This window comes from Lagopus muta, chromosome W (genome assembly GCF_023343835.1).
Source record: "Lagopus muta isolate bLagMut1 chromosome W, bLagMut1 primary, whole genome shotgun sequence".
Taxonomy (NCBI): domain Eukaryota; kingdom Metazoa; phylum Chordata; class Aves; order Galliformes; family Phasianidae; genus Lagopus; species Lagopus muta.
This window is the reverse complement of record NC_064471.1, coordinates 3,797,888-3,821,491: the sequence shown is the minus strand read 5'-3', so window position 1 is coordinate 3,821,491 and position 23,604 is coordinate 3,797,888. Positions and strand designations below refer to the sequence as shown.

Here is a 23,604-nt window from a genome sequence, read left to right as displayed (position 1 = left end):
GCCTGGATGCTATCAGATAGTTGTATGGGCAGTTCCCATGCTTTAGCAGCTGCCCACATTGTCCTTTCTCCCGCATGCCGTAGCTTCTGATGTAACCAGAGGGCAATGTTTACAGATGGTGAATTCGCAATCCACCGAACTCGGGCCAGTGTGTCGGCTTCATCGTTTCCCGATGACTGTAGGGGCTGATGACCAGTCCTGGGTTTGACCGTATTCCATATATCTAACCACATGTCTTTGCCCCAGATCGGTCGGGCGTGGATAGTCCATTCCTGGGTGCCGCACTGTGCAATCCAAAGAGTGAGCCCCCGGTACACAGCCCAACTATCTGTGCAGATGTTCAGGATACCATCACCGGGTTCCTTGGTTATAACCATCCACACAGCTCGCAGTTCTGCCCATTGGCTGCTCTGACCATCCCCCTCGTCGAACCCGATTGTCTCGGTGGAAGGATGGTATGCTATTGCTCTCCACTTGCTCGGGTTGCCCTTGCTGGACCCATCTGTGTACCAGGCATCTTCAGGGATAGGATATTTTCCCTCCTGAACGGGACTCTTCTCTGGTGCAGCGATCAGTATTTCTTTTGGTGCATCACTGGGATACGTCACTGGGCCTAGGATCTTCTGGAGTTCTTCTTTCAAGGGTGATGAAGACAGACTGCTCCTTTGGCTGAGGTAGGCGACCCATCGTGCCACTGTTTGTGCTTGGGCCACCCCTGTCTTAGGAAGGTGGGTCAGATCTTTCACCCACCCCTGAATCGGCAGAGTGCTCTTAACTAAAACTTCAGCCGTTTGAGTTATCAGCTCTACTGCCTGTAATGCCGAATAGGCAGCCAATAACTGTTTTTCAATCATACTGTATCTTTCTTCTGCTCCATGCTACCTGAGACCAGAAACCAATGGGGATCCGAACAGAGCTCTGGCGTTGCCACAGGCCCCAACCGAAGCCATCTTGAGTAACATGAACATGCAACTCGGCTGGGAGGGTAGGATCAAATATACCCAATGCCTGGGCTTGTTTAACTGCCAGTTTCGCTTGTTAGAAAGCATCCTGTTCGGTTTTCCCCCAGTCCCATAGCTGCCTCTTTTTTGTGAGTCTGTATAGTGGCCTTAGCAGCTGCGCTAGGTGAGGTATAAAGGAACGCCAATAACCCAATATACCTAGAAACTCTTGCAGCTGCTTTGATGTTGTAGGGACTGGGAACACCTGAACCTTACCCAGACAGCACTGGGTAGTACTTTGATCTTTCCTGACCAAACCACCCCCAGGAATTTTACGGACAGGCCCGGACCTTGCACCTTTTGGGGATTTATAGCCCATCCCCTCTGTTGTAAATAGGCCGTTAATGAATCCGCCGCCTGTCCTACTGCCTCCAGTGAGTCGGATGTCAGCAGGAGATCATCAATTTAATGATATTGGTTAACATCATCAGGTTTTCTCCAGTCAGCCAGGTCACGTGCCACTAGATTATGACAATACGTTGGTGAATGCACGTACCCCTGTGGCAGGACCTGAAAGGTCCACTGCCTGCCTCCCCACGTAAACGCAAACTGATCTTGCGATTCCTCAGCAATTGGGATACTGAAGAATGCATTTGCTAGATTTAGGACACAATGATAGGTTTTTATCTCCCTACTCAATGTGTCCATTAGGGAGGCAATATTGGGTACGGTCGCATGAATAGGCGGCGTGACCTTATTTAATTCTCTGTAATCTACTGTCACCCTCCATGTGCCATCCGACTTCCGCACTGGCCATATGGGGGAGTTATATGGGCTGTGTGCAGGTCTTATAATGCCCACTTTTTCTAATTCCTGCACCGTTCTCGATATTTCATCTTGCCCACCCGGGAGTCTATACTGTCTGACATTAGTAATCCGGTGCGGTTTCGGCAGGCAAATAGGCCCATTTTTCGCATGGCCTCTTAATGTTGCCTGCACCGCCCGGATACTGATACATCTCTGTCGAAGTCTGAACTCTCCCACAGTTGACTGGAGAGCCGGACCCCATAGAATATCTATGCTCAGGACGTATTCTTGGACTGGGGCAATAGACACCTTGTACTCCCGGGGTGGGAGACGCCCAACCCCCAATTTTAACCATGTTTGGGTGACAGGAATAGTCTGTCCCCCGAAACCACCAATCATCACTCTATGTCCATCAAATTTAGTCAGATCTCCGTTGATAATTGATGTTTTTGCTCCCATGTCGACAAGTGCCATAACTCTGGACGTTTTGCCAGGACTCTTTGTCAACTCTATATTGGGCCTCCGGTCCCATCTGGAGGCCCTAGAAGGACTAACATCCCTCCTCACGCCGTGAACTGGCCCAAAGTCAAGTCTTTTGTTTCAGGTGGATCAGGCATTGTATCCCGAGACACCTGAGGGGACTTTTTTTTTTTCTATTGGGAGCAATGAAATCCTCTAAGTTTCACATTGTCATTGGTACTCTTTCTATAACTCTTACCCCTGGTTTCTTAGGGTAGTTCTGGAATTTCTGATTGTCCTTCAGCTGTCTCCACAGCTGAAGGAGGATGTGATTGGGCTGGCAATCGATTTTCGCAAATTGGACCCCAGCCTAAATAGTGAAAGGTGAGACGGGCCCCATAAGTGAAAGTAAAAAGGCAAGAAGGCTTCACAGTGACTGAGAATAAGGGGGGTGAAGGGGAATAGTTAGAGATAGTTTACAGAAGCAAGAATGTAGAGCTTGTTAGAAAACAAGGGATGGCAGACACTGTGTCTGGGATAGTGAGGGGGATGAAGGCCATAAAGATAAGGGTTTAAGAACAGCCCGAGGACATTTGGCAGGGAGGCGATGAGATGTCCAAAGGGCAAGAAGAAACCAGTTTGGGGGGATGCCCTCCCGAAAGGCCAGGAGTTTACAGCGAAAACAGTCAGAAGCCTTCGCGAGGAAAACAACAAATCTTCATCCCACGACCCGCTACACACACGCAAGAGGGGAGGGTCTGCATGCTAACGAACTCTCGGGGGTGTAATGAATATGGATCCAAATTCTGGGAAAACTATTGATTATGTATTAGTTTCGCCTATATCTGTAGCACGATTTTTCTAGACGGTGTGCAAGTTTGGCGGATCTATCCCCCTTGCACCTAGGTGTCTGCGCAGCACTGAATAAACTGTACCTGCTTTGTAATCTTACTTGGGTTACAGAGTTTGATTCTGCACGTTGATTTGGCACCCCAGATGGGACCCCCTCTTTTCGGCTGCAGGACCGGTTGAGAAGAGGGACGCCTTAGGCGCGCCCCGAGATTTCTCGGAAGGACTCCCCTTCCTCATCCGATCGCTGCGGGAGCAGACAAGGACCATCCATCAGCAGACCAGGTATGTGTATGGAATGAGGGGACCCGTAAGCCATATGGAGACGTCCTATGTGGGGTATAGCCTTGCTGCTGCCCCTGGGAAGTGAGCTCACGGGTTTTGTAGATTGCCGGCTGGGGTGGGCAGGCTCTGGTGCACAGCTCCATTGTACTGATTGTTGTCACTGTTTTTGTTGTTGTTAAATGTTTATGTCGATAAAGTGTTATGTTATTCGTGTATAGGACTGTTATGGAACAAGGGGAGTCTAAAGTGATACTGAGAAGTATTTTGGCTCAATGGAGAAACATTGCTGGTGAGCCAGAGGGGGAATATTGAATAAGAAACCAGAACATAAATGGAATAGTGGGACCAGTTTTATAATTGAGAACCCTAATCATGAAAGACCAAGTGCTGGGTGTTTGTGGAAGTTGAAGAACTGTATGGTTTGGTTTGTGGATTTTGAAAGGAATGGGACAAACTGTTTTGATGGTATAAGAAAGGTAATTGTTAATGGTATACAGAAATAGAATTGAGCGTATGTGGAAGTGTAACTTAGAGTACAAATAGTGGAATAATGTACAAAGGAAAAAGGGTTAAAGAGAAAGTGAGTTTATCTGTGCTGGCATGAGAGCAACCCCCCTGCACCGTTCCCCTAAGAGTGGAACATGGTGTGAGAGAGTGAGCTGCAGATGGAGACTGCTGCTGTAAACAACATTACTTGCAAAGGGGGAGGCGGAGAGGACAGTGCACTGGAAATGAGAATAGCCTTCATCTGCGGTGTCACGGAGTTGATCAGATCAATCTATGTCCGTGACAGGGGCGACAGGCCTCTGCCCTCCCCCCCCCACCCCAGTCCCACAAAAATGGGAAGGAAGGAAGGAAGGGAGGAAAAGAACAGAGGCAACAATCTATGGAGGAAAACTTATTTTACTATAATATCGGAATACAAGATAACAAAATGTAATACAATTTAATTGAAATTGAGATTAATAAATCAGACAAGATGAGAGAGAGAGTTCCCGGGACTGAGTCAAACCTGAAAAGCTTGGAACGGCCAGGAAAGCACCCTCCAGCAACCACTGCAAGGCAGCAAGAGAGCGCCCTCCCCACCCGGAAGGGCCAGATCCCGTGACTTCTGTAATGTACAGGGATAGGTACCTGGAATTGGGGCATTAACACTTTAATGCCCCGTACACTACATGATGTTTTGATGTGGAACACTGAAACCCCAAAACAAGCAAACAAACAAAAAACATAGAACTATGACATTCCAACCCTTATTCTACATTGTTACATCATGCTTAAAATATATATACATATATACAAAAAAACAAAAACAAACAAACAAAAAGATTAAAATGCATTACTCACACATGGCTATATATACATATACATAGAATTATTAACTGCACTCCCCCAGCATCAAGTTTCCTTGTGGTACACACTGGACATCCCTATTCTTCTGCCACCAAGTGGATCCTGGTCACTGGGCAAAAACTGTACCACGGAGAGGTTTGCCCTTTCCAGAAGCTGGAAGAACCCAAACTGCCTTTCCTAACATGTTCTTTACATGTACAACGGGGACTTTATCTCCCTCTACAGTATATAGGGAACTGGATTGGTTAGGACCATCATGATTGATAGATCCTCTGGTATTGACTAACCAGGTGGCTTCTGCCAAATACTTCTCCCAGTGCTTAAATGTTCCGCCACCCAGTGCTTTTAGCATCGTTTTTAACAATCCATTGTATCGTTCAATTTTACCAGAGGCTGGAGCATGATAGGGAATATGGTAAATCCACTCAGTGCCATGATCTTTGGCCCAAATATTTACAAGAGAATTTTTGAAATGAGTCCCATTATCTGACTCAATCCTTTTTGGGATGCCATGTCGCCACAGGACTTGTTTCTCGAGACCCAGTATGGTGTTTCGGGCGGTAGCATGGAGTACTGCATATGTTTCGAGCCACCCAGTGGTTGCCTCCACCATGGTAAGCACATAATGCTTACCATTGCGAGATCGTGGCAAGGTGATAGAATCAACCTGCCATGCCTCCCCATATTTGTACTTTTGCCATCGCCCTTCCTCCCAGAGAGGTTTCATCCTCTTGGCTTGTTTGATGATGGCACATATTTCACAGTTATGAATAACCTGTGCAATGGCATCCATAGTTAAGTCCACCCCTCGGTCTCTAGCCCACTTGTATGTTGCATCTCTCCCTTGATGACCTGAGGTCTCATGGGCCCACGGAGCAAGAAATAATTTACCCTTGTTCTGCCAGTCCAGGTCTATTTGAGCCACCTCAATTCTGGCAGCTCGATCTACCTGATGGTTATTTTGCTGTTCTTCAGTAGCCCGACTCTTGGGCACATGAGCATCTACATGGTGCACCTTTACAACTATAGTCTTTGTTCGGGCAGCAATGTCTTTCCACAGTTCAGCAGCCCAAATAGGTTTACCCCTTCTTTGCCAGTTATTTTGCTCCCACTGCTGTAACCACCCCCATAAGGCATTTGCCACCATCCATGAGTCAGTGTAAAGATAGAGCATTGGCCACCTCTCCCGTTCAGCAACATCTAAGGCCAGTTGGACAGCCTTTACCTCTGCACATTGCCTTGATTCTCCTTTCCCTTCAGTGGCCTCTGCAACTTGTCGTGTGGGGCTCCACACAGCAGATTTCCATCTGCGATGCTTTCCCACAATACGACACGATCCATCTGTGAACAGGGCATATTTCTTTTCATTCTCTGGTAGTTCATTGTATGGTGGGGCCTCTTTAGCACGTGATACTTCTTCTCCCGGTGGTGTTCCAAACTTTTTACCTTCAGGCCAGTCCATGATGGCCTCTAGGATTCCTGGACGGCTGAGGTTCCCCATCCGTGCTTGTTGTGTAATCAGTGTAATCCACTTGCTCCAAGTGGCATCAGTAGCATGATGGATGGAGGGAACCTTTCCCTTGAACATCCAGTTCAGCACTGGCAGTCGAGGTGCCAGAAGGAGCTGTGTTTCAGTACCGATTACTTCAGAAGCAACCCGAACCCCTTCATAAGCGGCTAAGATCTCCTTCTCAGTTGGAGTGTAGCCCTCTTCCGACCCCCTGTAGGCTCGACTCCAGAATCCCAGGGGTTGGCCTCGGGTCTCTCCCGAGGCTCTTTGTACAAACTCCAAGTGGGACCGTTCTCTCCAGCAGCAGTATAGAGGATGTTCTTTATACCCTGTCCCATCCGTAATGGCCTTAGGGCCACGGCACGGGCTATCTCCTGTTTAATCTGTTCAAAAGCCTGCTGCTGCTCTGGGCCCCATGTAAACTCATTGCTCATTCGCGTCACATAATAAAGGGGGCTTGCAATGAGGCTGTAGTTTGGAACATGCATTCTCCAAAAGCCCACTGCACCCAGAAAAGATTGTGTCTCTCTTTTGCTAGTGGGTGGAGACATAGCAGTGATTTTGTCGATCACATCTGTCGGGATGTGACAATGGCCATCTTGCCACTTTATACCTAGGAACTGAATCTCCTGGGCAGGTCCTTTCACTTTGCTTTGCTTAATAGGAAAACCAGCTCTCAGAAGAATTTGGATTATTCACTCTCCTTTCATGAAGACTTCTTCTGCTGTATCACCCCACACAATGATGTCATCAATGTACTGCAGGTGCTCAGGAGCACTGCCCTGTTCCAATACAGTTTGGATCAACCCATGGCAAATGGTCGGGCTGTGTTTCCACCCCTGGGGCAAACGATTCCAGGTATACTGAACGCCCCTCCAGGAGAAAACAAACTGTGGCTTACATTCTTTGGCCAAAGGAATGGAAAAGAAGGCATTAGCAATGTCAGTGGTGGCATACCATTTGGCCGCTTTTGACTCCAGTTCATACTGAAGTTCTAACATGTCCGGCACAGCAGCACTCAGTGGGGGTGTGACTTCATTCAGGCCACGGTAGTCCACCGTCAGCCTCCATTCTCCACTGGCTTTACGCACTGGCCATATGGGGCTGTTAAAAGGCGAGTGAGTTTTGCTGATCACTCCCTGGCTCTCTAGTTGACGAATCAAATTCTGAATGGGGAGCAAAGAATCCCTGTTGGTGCGGTACTGCCGCCTGTGCACCGTTTTTGTAGCAATCGGTACCTGTTGCTCTTTTACTCGCAGCAGCCCCACAACAGACGGATCTTCTGACAGGCCAGGCAAAACAGACAGCTGCTTAATGTTATCTGTGTCCACAGCAGCTATTCCAAAGGCCCATCGATACCCCTTAGGATCCTTGAAATGCCCCCTTCTGAGATAATCAATACCTAGTATACATGGAGCCCCTGGGCCCGTCACAATAGGATGTTTTTGCCAGTCCTTACCAGTGAGGCTTGTCTCAGCCTCCAACACAGTCAATTCTTGAGAGCCCCCGGTCACTCCAGAAATATGGATTGATTCTGTCCCTTCATGACTCGAGGGCATCAGAGTGCACTGTGCAACAGTGTCCACCAGGGCCTTATATTTCAGTGGTTCTGATGTGCCAGACCATCGAATCCACACAGTCCAATATACTCTATTATCCCTTTCCCCCCCCTGACTGAGGGCAGGGCCCCTCTATTCATTACCTGTGGTAACTGGAGCAACTGCACTGGTGGTAGATCTGCCTTGTAATTCTTTCACCCGGGCTCGTAGTACAGGATTAGGTTGACCGTGCCACTTCCCCATGTCTTCTCCATGGTCACGTAGGTAATACCATAAGGCAATTCGCGGTGTATTACCCCTTACTTGAGCCGGAGAGCGTTTGCTTCTAACAGCTGAGATCTTTGATGGTGCACGTAACAAGGAAGGTTCATCGTCTTTAGTTAGGTGGGCTCGTACAAATTTCATCATCTCCTTCATCTCCTTCATCTCCTTCATTAGACTCTTTTGATTATCCTGATCTTCATCAAGCGTCTCTGATACTGCTACAGGTTTGTCACGGTTAATCAGTTGAGACACTTGCTCCGTCATTTTTGGTATAGCAGCAACGGCAGCATGAATTGGGGACAGCAATTGTTCGTAGTTTTGGAGCGTAAGAATTAATTCATAAACTAAGGGTGTTCTCTGTTGTTCCTGGTATCTGTCACATGCCGACATTAGTGTAGCGGCATATTTCTCCGGCGCTGTTGTCACGATTTTCTGCCATATCTGAGGTGTTGTCATCACTTTTTCAGGGTCGCGGTTTTGGTTTGGGTGGTTAGGAACAAAGTCAGTGTCATACAACATTTCCACCACGCCTATTTCCCTCAAATACTGGATACCCTTTTCAACTGTATTCCATTTTTTCATCGCAATTTTCAAGCCATTTTTGAAGGGATACTTTTCCTTCACGGCTATTAACACTCGTTCCCAGAGGGAGGCAGCCTCATCCGAACATCGACTAATTCCTCTATCAATAGCTGGATCTCTGGCAATGGCACCTAGTTGGCGAGCTTCATTACCATCCAGAGACAAGCTATGGGCCCCACTGTCCCAACAGCGAACCAACCAGGAAACAAGAGTTTCATTCGGGTGCTGTGTAAACTCCTTTCTTGAACCTTGGATTTCAGTCATCTTTAGAGGCCGGCGAGTAGTAATGGAGACTTCCTCTTCATCACTCTCTTCTGCACGTCTCTCAGTTCTCCCTTTTGCCTTTCACGATGGTGGTGGTTCTGTGGAAGGCCCCTCGCCTGGATCTTCCTCCACTTCCTCCTCCTCTTCTCTTTTTCGTTCAAGACGCGAAGATACTCGTTTCCATTTCTTGCCCTCCACAGGAGCAACTGGTATTGGTACTGGTGTCTCCTGTGATTGATTAGATTTGACTTGGGGATTTTCCCCTTTGGCTTGAACCTCAGCTCGGAAACTCTCTCTCTCCAGAATGGTATTATATAGGGCATGGTATGCACAAGCCAAACCCCAAACAAGTTGTACTTCCTTAGATTTATGTAATCTGCATTGTCCCTGACTCAAATACTGGCTTAGTTTCTCAGGATCCTATAAGAGACTATTCTGTTAACTTCTGTGTCTCAAAGCTTGCTGAGGACACAGATGGACTTGTTCAAGTCCAGACAAGTCCCGAGCAAGGACCGTGAAATCCTTTGTCTGGGGGAACGTAGATGGACAAGGCCAGGGGAAACGAGAGCGAGATGAACTGCAGCTGAATAGCTGTGAAGTGCTCCTTTGTGTGGACTTATCTCCGGATGATGGTCATCTCAGGAGGTACTCAATGACTCTTGCTCGAGGCCCATCCTTGTCACGTAGGCAGGAGAATAAGGAGGATAAAAGAGGAACTGTAAACCATGAGGATAGGTTTCTGACAACAGATTCCTCAAGAAGAACTGAGGTTTCTGACAACAGACTCCTCATGAAGGAGAGAGAGGAATTCCGGAAGATAGAGGGATTCCTGAAGATTGAGGTGATTCCTGCATATTGTCGAACTCTCCTGAGCCTGTTGCCTGACCGCTGTTGCTGCTTCAGGAATTGGCTCCTCGACTTCCTCATCTACCTGCCTGCTGCCCAAGGTCGGCCACGCTGCTGCTCCCCGTCTTCTGCTGCGTTCTGCCCGGGACCTTCAAACACCGTGCAACAGGACCGCTGCTGGATCCTGCTGGTGACTATCCCCGCTTTACGCAACTCCTGCTTCTTTTCCATCTTTTCTATTGCCCTCCTTCTCTTCCCCGTCTCCCTGATTAGGTCTTAGTAATAAACTGGATGCAACAACATATGAACCGTTGTTTCTTAATCTCACACCGGGTATACAGATATTAAAGAACCTCATCTCCCTCCTATAAATTGGAGCGAGACATTTTTTTATTGGCGTAGTCGGCAGGATAGACATTTTTTATTGGCGTAGTCGGTGCAGGATACCCGCTGTGAGAGTGTTGTCCTTCCAGACATAGTTTGAAACTTTTTTTTTCTGTGTGCACCTCCTAGAGTGTCAAGGAGCGATAGTTCTGTAAATTTAGACGTGAGTCCTTCTCCAGGAAGACCGCTCCATATTCTGAAACTTTACCTTTTATGTGTGTACCTCTCGGGGACGTATTTTGACTATTTGCATTTTGATTAATACGTGTGTGCCTCCTTGGAAGACCTCTCTGGTTATTTGGTAACTTGAGTGTGAAATTTGGTGTGTCTGCGTGCTTGCGCCTCTTGGGGAAGTGAGGAAGTGATATTTTGTGACTAAAACGTGTGTGCCTCTCCAAGAAGTTTTATTTACTCTATTGAAACCTAGAAAGTGTTGCTTTAGCTTCACATTTTTTGTGCTCCCCCCAAAGAAAGGGAGGAGTGGTTTGAGTTGTGTGCACCTCGTGGAGTTGCAAGGAGTGAACTGTAACTTAGGTGTGGTGTTTACAGTTTGTTCTAGCTTCTTGTCTTTGTGTGTTCCTGTCAACAAAAGGGAGGAGTGACTGGAGCATTTGCATTTGTTTAGGTGTGGTGTATCTCCCTGGGAGGAGCGGTGAGGAGTAACTGAGCTTTTGAACACGTTTACCTCCTCCTCCCTTAGTGTAGATCTTTCATTGTATTAAGAAATGAGTAACAGTATTGCCAGTATGAAAAGTGAAGATGTGTTATTTGACCTTTTAGAAAAGCATGGTGCTCGTCCCTCTTTGTCAGGGGTGGACTGGGCACGCCAAAATTGGCATAATTTGCAGAGTGTTTCAGACCGCATTAGTGTCTTACAGAATGAGGCTCGTTCACGAGCTGGAAAAGGAAAGTCGTTTATTTGTGCCGTTCTCGGGGCTGCTTTAAAAGCTGCCGTGGAGTTCCGAAATGAAAAGCATTCGGCAGAACTCCAAACCATAGAAGCACTACAGGAGTCGGTTAGAGTTACACAAGAATTCGTAAAAACTCTGCAGAATCAAATAGTTAATCTCGAGGAACAACTAGAAAGAGAGAAACATAATTCGGCCTTGTTGCAGATGGCTTTCAAGGAACTGTTAACACGTAAAGATACTGGCGATACTGTCACCCATAGGTTGCCTCAAGAAAAAACTTTTCCTCAGGAGGAATTACAAGAAATAAAGGAAAGACTAGACAAATTAGAAACCCCAATAGCCCCATTGCGTCCCTTGATAAAAACAGAATATACCTTCGATAACAGTGAGGATCTAGATCCTCAAATGAATGTTAAAGAAATTCCGTTCTCGGCCACCGAACTAGCAAAACTCAAAAAGGACTTTAGCCGCTCTCCAAAGGAATCAGAAACAGAATATGTGTGGAGGGTGAGTCTCACTGGTGGCGACCAGATTCGGTTAACAGAAAAGGAAGCAGAAGGTTATTGGGGACCAGGAGTATTTTTAACTACTGGTAATAATCGTGCTCCCTGGTCATTAACGCAAAGGGCTGCCTATTGGGCAGGTGGTCTCAACCCTTTAGAAAGGGGAGACCCTCTTGCCATTACTGAAACTAATGACCAATTAGTAGAAAGCGTTCAAAAGGCTGCTTGTCTCCAACTGATGTATGATAGAAAGCTGCAGCCACATCATGAATCACCCATGATGATGCCCGTTGATCCTGAGAGAATGACCCCTTTAATTAGAGGGCTTCCAGAATCACTGAAACCCATAGGCATACAATTACAAGCAAGGATACAAGCTATGTCACAGGGAGAAAGAACCCGGGCAGTGTTAGAAGAAACTGTAACCCCCAACCATCTGCAGTCAGGATGCAAAGTATGGATGTGGGGGGAGGTAGCCCAAGAGTTAATTAATTATGGAAGAAAATATGGGCCGGTGGTTTCTTTTCCCAGTAAATCTGAGCCAAGAGGTGTAAGGCTTGCAGTAGCCAGTCTTGCCCCCAGGCCACCTAGCCCAAAACTTAATGGAGCTGAAAAGGGTTTGCCCCCAATAAAAACAGGTAGACGGAGTATTGATCATAAACGTAATGGACTTTGGACTCTGGGCTGGAAAAAGGGTGTTCCACGAAATTTGATGGATGGATTGACAATAGATAGGTTAGAGAAATTAGTTAACTGGTGGCCAGAACAAAAGCTCCAGAATCTCGAGGAGAGCAAAACCCCAGGTCCTAGGGTCTCTCCCAGGGAACCTGAACGGCTATCCAAGCCATTAGAAAACTGATGTCTTCGCCCCCCCCAAGTGAGCGGGGTGGGGGTGGTGAAAGGTGGATGTATTAGAAAGCTCACAACAAAGGGGAAACACTTATCGCCTGGGCCAGCCTGTGTTTGGCTCAGCTAACCTGAGGCTTGTTTCCCTAACCTTAATGGGATACCTTAACAAATATCCTTGGAAGGCCAAGGACACAGCGAAAAAGGAATATAAAATTAACTCTTGCTGGATTGTTCCCTCATTTTTTATTTGTTAACCATATTAACAAAGACCCCCCCTAAAAAAGGGCAAGTCGGTGTCTCGTTTTATTTTTTTCAGAATACTCCTATGGACCTTGGCTGAACACAGAGCTTTAATGTTTTGTGACAGAAATATTGAAAATTTGATCATGTTAGAATACTGAATATACCTCTTGATTACATTTTGTATTTTTACTATGTTTTGTGTTGTTGTGGGTAGTAATGTTGTATCTCTATTTGTTATATTTATTTGTTATTGGTTATTGCCAAATGTATGGTTGCCTCTTTTCACTTTCTACCTTTTATTCATCATGTGTATGGGAACTGCTGAGTCATGGCCTGAACCTTTGATTAATCACCTGAGGTGAGCCATGAGTCAGCCAGAGGAGCACAGGTGAAGGCAATTCATCTGTGCTGCTGGAAGGGGGGGAGCCTGGCTCCACCCCTCCTGGACCTATTTAAGAGCTGGCTACCAGAGGGGAAGGATCTCTTCTGGAGATCCCCTCTTTTGGTATCTTCTAGTGAGCTCAACCCAAGGGTAAGCTCTTCCTCCCAGTCCTTGCAGGGGTGGACAAAAAGACTGTATGAAACCCTGCGGGACCTGAATGAAAGACCTCGAGATGGCAGACCCAGTGCCCTGAGAATGTTGCAGACGACATGGGCCACCCCGCTTAGGATCCAAATTACGGGCACTGATCATCAGGTAAGACCCCAAATTGGTAATGAAAATAATCTTCTGCTCCCTGCCCCTGAAAACTTAGAGCCAGGTACCCATAAAATAAAATGGCCCTGGAAGGTGCAGGTAGGACCCAAGTGGTGTGGCCTACTTGCACCTTGGGGGAGACTATTGGAGGTGGGAGGCTCAGTAGTCCCTCCAGTAATAGGTACATGGCCTACTGATATTATGGTCAACACTCCGATCTTTATTGCTAAAGGGACCCCCATCATGTCCCTATGGCAGATCAGGACACCTCCTTTGGTGCCTGATATCGTTATGCAGCCGCAGATATCCGGCAAAAAGGTGTGGTACAGGCGGCCAGGACGTGCCCCAGTACAAGTGGAAGTGTTGACCCAAGACAGAAATACGGCCTGTATCTTGCCCTGGAGAGCAGACCTTCCCCTCCTGGTACCTGTAAAACATCTGTATTACTCCCCGTGAGTCTGTGAGCCTTCAGGACCACCGGAAGGAACAAAATGCCATCAAGCGTTCCAGTGTTGCTGTCAGATCACGTACAACACCCGGTGATGGTCTGCATGGGACTGATGGAACATAGAATGGACTTGCACCTCAGGACCTCATGCCTCCAGGCACATCATCGAGCACTGGCCCATAGAAGAGTATGGACATCCACTAATCATCACTTGTCTTGAACTGTACCAACATACGTCGCGATAAAATTGTATAAGCGTCGCGATATACCGGATCTCTGTATTAGGGAAAGCTTACCCTTTTGTTAACCTGATCATTGGTTCATGCCGTGAAGGGGTGGAGTGTATGGCAACTGCTGAGTCACGGCCTGAACCTCTGATTGATCACCTGAGGTGAGCCATGAGTCAGCCAGAGGAGCACAGGTGAAGGCAATTCACCTGTGCTACCGGAAGGGGTGGAGCCAGGCTCCACCCCTCCTGGACCTATTTAAGAGCTGGCTACCAGAGGGGAAGGATCTCTTCTGGAGATCCTCCTCTTTGATATCTTCTAGTGAGCTCAACCCAAGGGTAAGCTCTTCTACTTATTCTCTTTTGTGATCCCTGTTTGCTTTGCCTTACTCTTTTGATTATATTGCAATTATAACATCTTGGTTATACACTTTGCCTTACTCTTTTGATTATATTGCAATTATAACATCTTGGTTATACAGTCACCATGACTGTCCATCCTGCTCTCAGACAGAGGTTATACGTAGGCAATCAATATCGTGATGAAAACCATTCCATATTAGAATGGTTAATGGCGGCCTGCCGTATGGTATGGCCAAGTAAATCAGACGTACCGTTACATACAGGCATGTGGTCCTCCATGGAGGACCTTCAAAACTATATCCGTGAACTGGGTGTAAGAGAGGCTATCTATGAAGATACATTTGATGGCCCTGATATGGTTAAATTTTCAGCAGGGATGAGAGATTTAATTTTACAGCAAGCTCCCTCCCGTCTGTACGGCACCCTAGTTTCCATATTAAATCCCCTTGTAGCATCTGAAGCCGTAGTCCAGCAGGCTGCCCAGTTAGTTGCCGACTTGGGAGAAACAGAACGCCTGCAGACTAGGTGCAATATTCGGTTTTTGGAGGAAGCAGAGGTCCTGCCGGTAAATAAAACCAAAATGCCGGCTACTCGAGCTCCTCCATCGGGACCCATAAGGGTATCCCGAAAACAAATGTTTAATGATTTAATTCGGGCTGGGGTCCAATTTGCTAAGATCGACCGCCAGCCCAACCACGTCCTTCTCCAGCTCTGGAGACAACTAAAGGACAATGAGAAATTCCAGAGCTACCCTACGAAATCAAGGGTAAGAGCTATAGAGAGGGTTCCATCAACAACATGGAACCTAGAAGATTATATTATTCTAAACAGGAAAAAGAAGCCACCTCAGGTGTCTCGGGCCACAATGCCTGAGCCATCGGAAGCAAAAGAACTGGCCCTAGCTGTCATGGTTCTATGTTTTTTCGTTTTTTTTTTTTTGTTTTTGGGTTTCAGTATTCCACATCAAAACATCATGTTGTGTACGGGGCATTAAAGTGTCACTGCCCCAATTCCAAGTACCTGTCCCTGTACTTTACAGAAGTCACGGGATCTGGCCCTTCCGGGTGGGGGGGGGCGCTCTCTTGCTGCCTTGCAGTGGGTGCTGGAGGGTGCTTTCCTGGCCGTTCCAAGCTTTTCAGGTTTGACTCGGTCCCGGGAACTCTCTCTCTCTCATCTTGTCTGATTTATTAATCTCAATTTCAATTAAATTGTATTACATTTTGTTATCTTGTATTCCGATATTATAGTAAAATAAGTTTTCCTCCATAGATTGTTGCCGCTGTTCTTTTCCTCCCTTCCTTCCTTCCTTCCCATTTTTGTGGGACTGGGGTGGGGGGGGAGGACAGAGGCCTGTCGCCCCTGTCACGAACATAGGTTGATCTGGTCAAATCCGTGACAGATTTTTGGCGCCCAATGTGGGGTGACTGCTTTTTAGCTTTTTGAACTAATCTCTTTTTCTCTGCTCTTAGAGAGCTTCGTTAGGGAGCATTATCAGTAGTTCAGGTTTCTGTGCTAGAAAACCTGACCTTGAAATATTAGGCGTACTGCCAGTATTCTGGGATATTTGTAAACTTTGAGCACTACTTAGTCTGAGTAGTGCCTTTTTTCCTTTTTTTTTTTTTTTTTTTTTCCCTCCTCTTGTTAGCTTCAATTCATTAACCCTTTTTTAGCAAGCACCAGCAATGAACCCACTCGGTATCGTGGGGGTGCTGGGTAAAGGATTAAAAGCAATGGTGTTAGTCACAACCTACTGGCCAATAATCCAGCTCATAATTATGTGTTGTGGAATTGCAACCATATATAGGTACTTAATGACACTGATGGAGACACCTATGTTTTACCTACTTGCAATGTGGTATGATTTGAACTTTGACATCTACATCCCAGTAGGAATAGCTAATTTCTCAAACAACTACATCCCAGAAGGAATGGCTAATTTCACAAACAACTACATCCCAAATGGAATAGCTAATTTTACAAACAACACGATGTTCAGACAAGTCTCCAGGTTTTCTACTCGATTTGTCAAACATTTTTTGAATCCTGAATTAATAGTCATGTTGGTGTGCATGTCATCAATTTTCCTGAATGTATTCCTATGCATTCGTATTAAGGGAAAGGAGTCTCTTCAGAAACTAGAGAATGATGATTGGCAGGGAATATGGAGAGGTTTAGGAAAGGTTTTAGAAGCATGGGGACCCGCAGTGTCATGGGATTTTACTCTTGAACACCTGTGGGATCCTGAGAAACTAAGCCAGTATTTGAGTCAGGGACTATGCGGCTTACATAAATCTAAGGAGGTACGACTTATTTGGGGTTTGGCTTGTGCTTACCGTGCCCTATATAATACCATTCTGGAGAGAGAGTGTTTCCGAGCTGAGGTTCAAGCCTAAGGGGAAAATCCCCAAGTCAAATCTAATCAATCACAGGAGACACCAGTACCAATACCAGTTGCTCCTGTGGAGGGCAAGAAATGGAAACGAGTATCTTCGCGTCTTGAACGAAAAAGAGAAGAGGAGGAGGAAGATCCAGGCAAGGGGCCCTCCTCAGAACCACCACCATCGCGAAAGGCAAAAGCGAAAACTAAGAAACATGCAGAAGAGAGTGATGAAGAGGAAGTCTCTATTACTACTCGCCGGCCTCTAAAGATGACTGAAATCCAAGGTTCAAGAAAGGAGTTTACACGGCGCCTGAATGAAACTCTTGTTTCCTGGTTGGTTCGCTGTTGGGACAGTGGGGCCCATAGCTTGTCTCTGGATGGTAATGACGCTCGCCAACTAGGTGCCATTGCCAGAGATCCAGCTATTGATAGAGGAATTAGTCGATGTTCGGATGAGGCTGCCTCCCTCTGGGAACGAGTGTTAATAGCCGTGAAGGAAAAGTATCCCTTCAAAAATGGCTTGAAGATTGCAATGAAGAAGTGGGATACAGTTGAAAAGGGTATCCAGTATTTGAGGGAAATAGGCGTGGTGGAAATGTTGTATGACCCTAACTGTGTTCCTAACCACCCACAACAAAACCGCGACCCTGAAAAGGTGAGGACAACGCCTGAGATATGGCAGAGAATCGTGACAACAGCGCCGGACAAATATGCCGCTACACTAACGTCAGCGTGTGACAGATACCAGGATCAACAGAGGACGCCCTTAGTTTATGAATTAATTGTTACGCTCCAAAACTACGAACAATTGCTGTCCCCAATTCATTCTGCCGTTGCTGCAATATCAAGAATGACAGAGCAAGTGTCTCAACTGATTAACCGTGACAAAACTGTAGCAGTATCAGAAACGCTTGATGAAGATCAGGATAATCAAACAAGTCTAGCGAAGGATGTGAAGGAGGTGAAGGAGACGATGAGATTTTTGCGAGCCCACCTAACTAAAGACGATGAACCTTCCTTGTTACGTGCACGATCAAAAATCTCAGCTGTTAGAGGCAGACGCTCTCCGGCTCAAGTAAGGGGTAATACACCGTGAATTACCTTATGGTATTACCTACGTGACCATGGAGAAGACATGGGGAAGTGGCACGGTCAACCTAATCCTGTACTTCGAGCCCGGGTGAAAGAATTACAAGGCAGATCAACCACCAGTGCAGTTGCTCCAGTTACCACAGGTAATGAATAGAGGGGCCCTGCCCTCAGTCGGGGGGGGAAAGGGATAATAGAATGTCATGGTTCTATGTTTTTTGTTTTTGTTTTTTTGTTTTTGGGTTTCAGTATTCCACATCAAAACATCATGTAGTGTACGGGGCATTAAAGTGTCACTGCCCAATCCCAGCTACCTATCCCTGTACATTACAGAAGTCACGGGATCTGGCCCTTCCGGGTGGGGGGGGGCGCTCTCTTGCTGCCTGGCAGTGGGTGCTGGAGGGTGCTTTCCTGGCCGTTCCAAGCTTTTCAGGTTTGAATCGGTCCCGGGAACTCTCTCTCTCTCATCTTGTCTGATTTATTAATCTCAGTTTCAATTAAATTGTATCTATTGTGTTATCTTGTATTCCGATATTATAGTAAAATAAGTTTTCCTCCATAGATTGTTGCCGCTGTTCTTTTCCTCCCTTCCTTCCTTCCCATTTTGTGGGACTGGGGTGGGGGGGGGGAGGGCAGAGGCCTGTCGCCCCTGTCACGGACATAGATTGATCTGGTCAAATCCGTGACAGATTTTTGGCGCCCAACGTGGGGCTCGACTGCTTTTTAACTTTTTGAACGAATCTCTTTTTCTCTCTGCTCTTAGAGAGCTTCGTTAGGGAGCATTATCAGTAGTTCAGGTTTCTGTGCTGGAAAACCTGACCTTGAAAGATTAGGCGTACTGCCAGTGTTCTGGGATATTTGTAAACTTTGAGCACTACTTAGTCTGTGTAGTGCCTTTTTTCCTTTTTTTTTTTCCCTCCTCTTGTTAGCTTCAATTCATTAACCCTTTTTTAGCAAGCACCAGTGATGAACCCACTCGTTATCGTGGGGGTGCTGGGTAAAGGATTTAAAGCAATGGTGTTAGTCACAACCTACTGGCCAATAATCCATCTCACGCTTGTGTGTTTTGGAATTGCATCCGTATATAACTATCTAAGGGCACTGATGGAGACACCTATGTTTTACCTATTTTCAATGTGGTATGATTTGAACTTTGACATCTACATCCCAGAAGGAATGGCTAATTTCTCAAACAACTACATCCCAGAAGGAATGGCTAATTTCACAAACAACTACATCCCAAATGGAATAGCTAATTTTACAAACAACACGATGTTCAGACCAGTCTCCGGGTTTTCTTCTCGGTTTGTCAAACGTTTTTTGAGTCCTGAATTAATAGTCATGTTGGTGTGCGTGTCATCAATTCTCCTGAATGTATTCCAATTCATTTGTAATAAGGGGAAGGAGTCTTCTCCAAAACTAGAGAATGATGACTGGCAGGGGATATGGAGAGGTTTAGGAAAGGTCTTAGAAGCATGGGGACCCGCAGTGTCATGGGATTTTACTCTTGAACACCTGTGGGATCCTGAGAAACTAAGCCAGTATCTGAATCAGGGACTATGCGGCTTACATAAATCTAAGGAGGTACAACTTATTTGGGGTTTGGCTTGTGCTTACCGTGCCCTATATAATACCATTCGGGAGAGAGAGAGTTTCCGAGCTGAGGTTCAAGCCAAAGGGGAAAATCCCCAAGTCAAATCTAATCAATCAAAGGAGACACCAGTGACAATACCGGTTGCTCCTGTGGAGGGCAAGAAATGGAAACGAGTGTCTTCACGTCTTGAACGAAAAAGAGAAGAGGAGGAGGAGGAGGAAGATCCAGGCGAGGGGCCCTCCTCAGAACCACCACCATCGCGAAAGGCAAAAGGGAAAACTAAGAGATGTGCAGTAGACTGTAACGGAGAGGAAATCTCTTATTACTACTCGCCGGCCTCTAAAGATGACTGAAATCCAAGGTTCAAGAAAGGAGTTCACACGGCGCCTGAATGAAAGTATTGTTTCCTGGTTGGTTCGCTGTTGGGACAGTGGGGCCCATAGCTTGTCTCTGGATGGTAATGAAGCTCGCCAACTAGGTGCCATTGCCAGAGATCCAGCTATTGATAGAGGAATTAGTCGGTGTTCGGATGAGGCTGCCTCCCTCTGGGATCGAGTGTTAACAGCTGTGAAGGAAAAGTATCCCTTCAAAAATAGCTTGAAGATTGCAATGAAAAAATGGGATACAGTTGAAAAGGGTATCCAGTATTTGAGGGAAATAGGCGTGGTGGAAATGTTGTATGACCCTGACTTTGTTCCTAACCACCCACAACAAAACCGCGACCCTGAAAGAGTGAGGACAACGCCTGAGATATGGCAGAAAATTGTGACAACAGCGCCGGACAAATATGCCGCTACACTAACGTCAGCGTGTGACAGATACCAGGAGCAACAGAGAACGCCCTTAGTTTATGAATTAATTGTTACGCTCCAAAACTACGAACAATTGCTGTCCCCAATTCATTCTGCCGTTGCTGCAATATCAAGAATGACGGAGCAAGTGTCTCAACTGATTAACCGTGACAAACCTGTAGCAGTATCAGAGACGCTGGATGAAGATCGGGATAATCAAATGAGTCTATCGAAGGATATGAAGGAGATGAAGGAGATGATGAAATGTATGCAAGCCCGCCTAACTAAAGACGATGAACGTTCGTTCTCACGTGCACCATCGAAGATCTCAGCTGTTAGAAGCAAACGCTCTCCGGCTCAAGTAAGGAATAATACACCGCGAGTTACCTTATGGTATTACCTACGTGACCATGGAGAAGACATGGGGAGGTGGCACGGTCAACCTACTCCTGTACTACGAGCCCGGGTGAAAGAATTACAAAGCAGATCAACCACCAGTGCATTTGCTCCAGTTACCACAGGTAATGAATAGAGGGGCCCTGCCCTCAGTCGGGGGGGGAAAGGGATAATAGAGTATATTGGACTGTGTGGATTCGATGGCCTGGCACATCAGAACCACTGAAATATAAGGCCCTGGTGGACACTGGTGCACAGTGCACTCTGATGCCCTCGAGTCACCAAGGGACAGAATCAATCCATATTTCTGGAGTGACCGGAGGCTCTCAAGAATTGACTGTGTTGGAGGCTGAGATAAGCCTCACTGGTAAGGACTGGCAAAAACATCCTATTGTGACGGGCCCAGGGGCTCCATGTATACTAGGTATTGATTATCTCAGAAGGGGGCATTTCAAGGATCCTAAGGGATATCGATGGGCCTTTGGAATAGCTGCTGTGGACACAGACAACATTAAGCAGCTGTCTGTCTTGCCTGGCCTGTCAGAAGATCCATCTATTGTGAGGCTGCTGCGAGTAAAAGAGCAACACGTACCGATAGCTACAAAAACGGTGCACAGGCGTCAGTACCGCACCAACAGGGATTCTTTGCTCCCCATTCATAAGTTAATTCGTCAACTAGAGAGCCAGGGAGTGATCAGCAAAACTCACTCGCCTTTTAACAGCCCCATATGGCCAGTGCGTAAAGCCAGTGGAGAATGGAGGCTGACGGTGGACTACCGTGGCCTGAATGAAGTCACACCCCCACTGAGTGCTGCTGTGCCGGACATGTTAGAACTCCAGTATGAACTGGAGTCAAAAGCGGCCAAATGGTATGCCACCATTGACATTGCTAATGCCTTCTTTTCCATCCCTTTGGCCAAAGAATGTAAGCCACAGTTTGCTTTCACATGGAGGGGGATTCAGTATACCTGGAACCGTTTGCCCCAGGGGTGGAAACACAGCCCGACCATTTGCCATGGGTTGATCCAAACTGTATTGGAACAGGGCAGTGCTCCTGAGCACCTGCAGTACATTGATGACATCATTGTGTGAGGCGATACAGCAGAAGAAGTCTTTACAAAAGGAGAGAGAATGATCCAAATTCTTCTGAGTGCTGGTTTTGCTATTAAGCGAAGCAAAGTGAAAGGACCTGCCCAGGAGATTCAGTTCCTAGGTATAAAGTGGCAAGATGGCCGTCGTCACATCCCAACAGATGTGATCGACAAAATCACTGCTATGTCTCCACCCACTAGCAAAAGAGAGACACAATCTTTTCTGGGTGCAGTGGGCTTTTGGAGAATGCACGTTCCAAACTACAGCCTCATTGTAAGCCCCCTTTATTATGTGACGCGAATGAGAAATGAGTTTACATGGGGCCCTGAGCAGCAGCAGGCTTTTGAACAGATTAAACAGGAGATAGCCCGTGCCGTGGCCCTAGGGCCAGTACGGACGGAACAGGGTATAAAGAACATCCTCTACACTGCTGCTGGAGAGAACGGTCCCACTTGGAGTTTGTGGCAAAGAGCCTCAGGAGAGACCAGAGGCCGACCCCTGGGATTCTGGAGTCGGGCATACAGAGGGTCTGAAGAGCACTACACTCCAACTGAGAAGGAGATCTTAGCTGCATATGAGGGGGTTCGGGCTGCTTCCGAAGTAGTCGGTACTGAAACACAGCTTCTTCTGGCACCTCGACTGCCAGTGCTGAACTGGATGTTTAAAGGAAAGGTTCCCTCCACCCATCATGCTACTGATGCCACTTGGAGTAAGTGGATTGCACTGATTACACAACGAGCGCGAATGGGGAACCTCAGCCGTCCAGGAATCCTAGAGGTCATCATGGACTGGCCTGAAGGTGAAAAGTTTGGAACACCACCAGCAGAAGAAGTATCACGTGCTAAAGAAGCCCCACCATACAATGAACTACCAGAGAATGAAAAGAAATATGCCCTGTTCACAGATGGATCGTGTCGTATTGTGGGAAAACATCGCAGATGGAAAGCTGCTGTGCGGAGCCCCACACGACAAGTTGCAGAGGCCACTGAAGGGAAAGGAGAATCAAGTCAATTTGCAGAGGTAAAGGCTGTCCAACTGGCCTTAGATGTCGCTGAACGGGAGAGGTGGCCAATGCTCTATCTTTACACTGACTCATGGATGGTAGCAAATGCCTTATGGGGGTGGTTACAGCAGTGGGAGCAAAATAATTGGCAAAGAAGGGGTAAACCTATTTGGGCTGCTGAACTGTGGAAAGACATTGCTGCCCGAACAAAGACTATGGTTGTAAAGGTGCGCCATGTAGATGCTCATGTGCCCAAGAGTCGGGCTACTGAAGAACAGCAAAATAACCATCAGGTAGACCGAGCTGCCAGAATTGAGGTGGCTCAAATAGACCTGGACTGGCAGAACAAGGGTGAATTATTTCTGGCTCGGTGGGCCCATGAGACCTCAGGTCATCAAGGGAGAGATGCAACATACAAATGGGCTAGAGACCGAGGGGTGGACTTAACTATGGATGCCATTGCACAGGTTATTCATAACTGTGAAACATGTGCCATCATCAAACAAGCCAAGAGGATGAAACCTCTGTGGGAAGAAGGGCGATGGCAAAAGTACAAATATGGGGAGGCCTGGCAGGTTGATTATATCACCTTGCCACGATCTCGCAATGGTAAGCATTATGTGCTTACCATGGTGGAGGCAACCACTGGGTGGCTTGAAACATATGCAGTACCCCATGCTACCGCCCGAAACACCATATTGGGTCTTGAGAAACAAGTCCTGTGGCGACACGGCACCCCAGAAAGGATTGAGTCAGATAATGGGACTCATTTCAAAAATTCTCTTGTAAATACTTGGGCCAAAGATCATGGCATTGAGTGGATTTACCATATTCCCTATCATGCTCCAGCCTCTGGTAAAATTGAACGATACAATGGACTGTTAAAAACGATGCTAAAAGCACTGGGTGGCGGAAC

The 23,604-nt window shown here is 46.8% G+C and overlaps 1 protein-coding gene across 1 annotated transcript in view; it reads left to right on the top strand.

The window, feature by feature from the left end:
- LOC125686442 (uncharacterized) overlaps positions 1-23,361 on the top strand; it is a 161,036-nt gene extending 137,675 nt beyond the window's left edge. Inside the window, exon 2 of the mRNA XM_048930420.1 lies at positions 22,358-23,361. The gene's annotated coding sequence lies outside the window, so the exon portion shown is untranslated. The remainder of the gene's footprint in view (positions 1-22,357) is intronic.
- Positions 23,362-23,604: the final 243 nt, after the last annotated feature.